Source organism: Fukomys damarensis, unplaced genomic scaffold (genome assembly GCF_012274545.1).
Source record: "Fukomys damarensis isolate Sample0158 unplaced genomic scaffold, DMR_v1.0_HiC HiC_scaffold_7, whole genome shotgun sequence".
NCBI lineage: Eukaryota > Metazoa > Chordata > Mammalia > Rodentia > Bathyergidae > Fukomys > Fukomys damarensis.
In genome coordinates this window covers 22,938,898-22,940,934 of record NW_022900919.1, presented here as the reverse complement: position 1 = coordinate 22,940,934, position 2,037 = coordinate 22,938,898, and positions in this window count along the sequence as shown.

The window sequence follows — 2,037 nt, the reverse complement described above, 5'->3', positions numbered from 1 at the left end:
AAAAAAAAAAAAAAAAAAAAAACTATTAGAAAAAATCAGAGATTTGGAGAGAAACCCTTTTCCACTAACTGGGGAATTCATCAGATGCAGGGGCACAGAAGCAGCTTCCTGCCTGCGCATATGTGGGTTGTGCAGATGTCAGAGAAGTCGTTCAAAGGATGGTGCCTTTCACACAGATCTCTCAGTTTACTTTTTTCTAAGGCTTCAAGCTTATGAATAATTTATTGAGCAGTCTGAACTTGTTGTGAAGACTTTTCTTTTTTAAAAAATCTATTTTTTGCCTTCAATTGTTCTATGACAAATCTCCCATTCCTTTCCCTCGATGACAGGCAGATCTAAAGCCTTGATTTAAAACTTCATTATCACAATGAATCTAGTGCTTCCTTCCTCCTCCTCCTCCTCCTGCGTGGGGAAGAGGGGGATCTGGCTTGTCTCTGACACTCTCCTCCCCTGTGACTAGGGTGGGTGTGACTTCTCCATCATAGCCACCCTGTGTGGCAGGTACTCGGTGCTGGCTACTCTGGGGCCCACTTGTGTGCCTGGTGGGTCCTTCAGGAAGGGGCCTCTGCGCTGCACTGTTCTGTGAGGTGGGACACACATTCTGGCCTCTGGCCTGACTTGACATCTCCTCTCTCCACCATTCCCTCCCTCCTGACTGTCTCTTCTGGAGCCAGTCCCCTTGCTTACTGGTCATCTCTTTTGAGTTGTATGCTAGGAAGAAAGCTAAGTCCTGGCTACCTTTACTGTGGAAATTCTACCTTCTGTGGAAATTCCATGTTACTGACCCTTCCAACTGCCACCTGTTACCATTTCCCGCTGCCATCCCCACCCAGCTGTCTTTCTCTACCCTGGTAGGAATGGAAGCCTATCACAATTATTGTGCATAAGGAACCAGCTAACAGACAGCAAGATATTTAGTTTTCCTTTCTTTCAAGCTATCCTGCCAGCTTTAATGGCTTTCTTGGACAGTGATGGTTTTCTAGCCCATCACTTGATATTGGGGATGGAAAACCTCTAGAGGTTCCTAGCCAGTTCTGTGACTCAGATTTCAACTACTTTTCCAGTTCTTGCCCTTCCTCTTCCCCACAGTGCTCTGCTTGAGTTGTAGACCAGAGGGCAAGGTGTGGGAATGGTGGGGCTTTGCTTTCTTTCAGTGCTCTCCAGAAGAGGGGTGATAATTTTTGTAGCTCAAAACCTATTTCTCCTCAGTGTAATTTCTCAGTTGCAATAATAAAAAGTTCAACCCACACAACACCCCATGCAATTAAGGTAATTAAGCATTCCTACTAAATCAGCTGCCGGAGAAAGTGACTCTGGAAGGTGTGCCCATGAGGATGATAAGGCTTAGGCCTCACACAGTCCCTGCCACAGTCCCAGCAACATGTCTGCGGGGCCTGTGACTTTATGCAATTTGAATGAACAAGATGTTTGCTGCCACGTGTAATTAAGACCACCATCTCTTTCCACTCTGCCTTTCCTTCTGTTAATTTCTCTACATGTTGTTTGGCACTGGTGTGGCCACAAGTGTATCTGAGACTTGGAATCCACTTAGAGACACACCTAGTTTGGGCTAGGTGAGCCACGTGGAAGTGACCGGCAGTTACTTCCCTGTGGTGCTACACAAATGCTCTCCACTCCCATGGACAAATGACTTTTGGGGACATGCCTGCCTCCCACAGACTGACTTCGGCAGGGTGACTTTATCCCTAAGACCCAGGTCAGCAGCTGTCCCCAACATAACTGTGTCCCACAGTAGCCAGCGCAATGGGTGATACCGGGTCTGAAATACATGTGGTCCAGGTTGTTTGCTATATGCAGCCAACATGAAGTAAGCACCAAGGGGTCTTCCCAAGCAGGGGAACAAATTCTGGTTTGCACCTATGACACCTTATGCACAATAATTGTTTGCACCTTGACTTACGAAGATAAATTGCTCTCATGTACAAAATAAATTGACCAACATTTTCCCAAATTTTACAAATTCACGGTGCTATTAGTAATGATAAGTTGTGAAGCTGAAAGCTACTTTTATAAGCT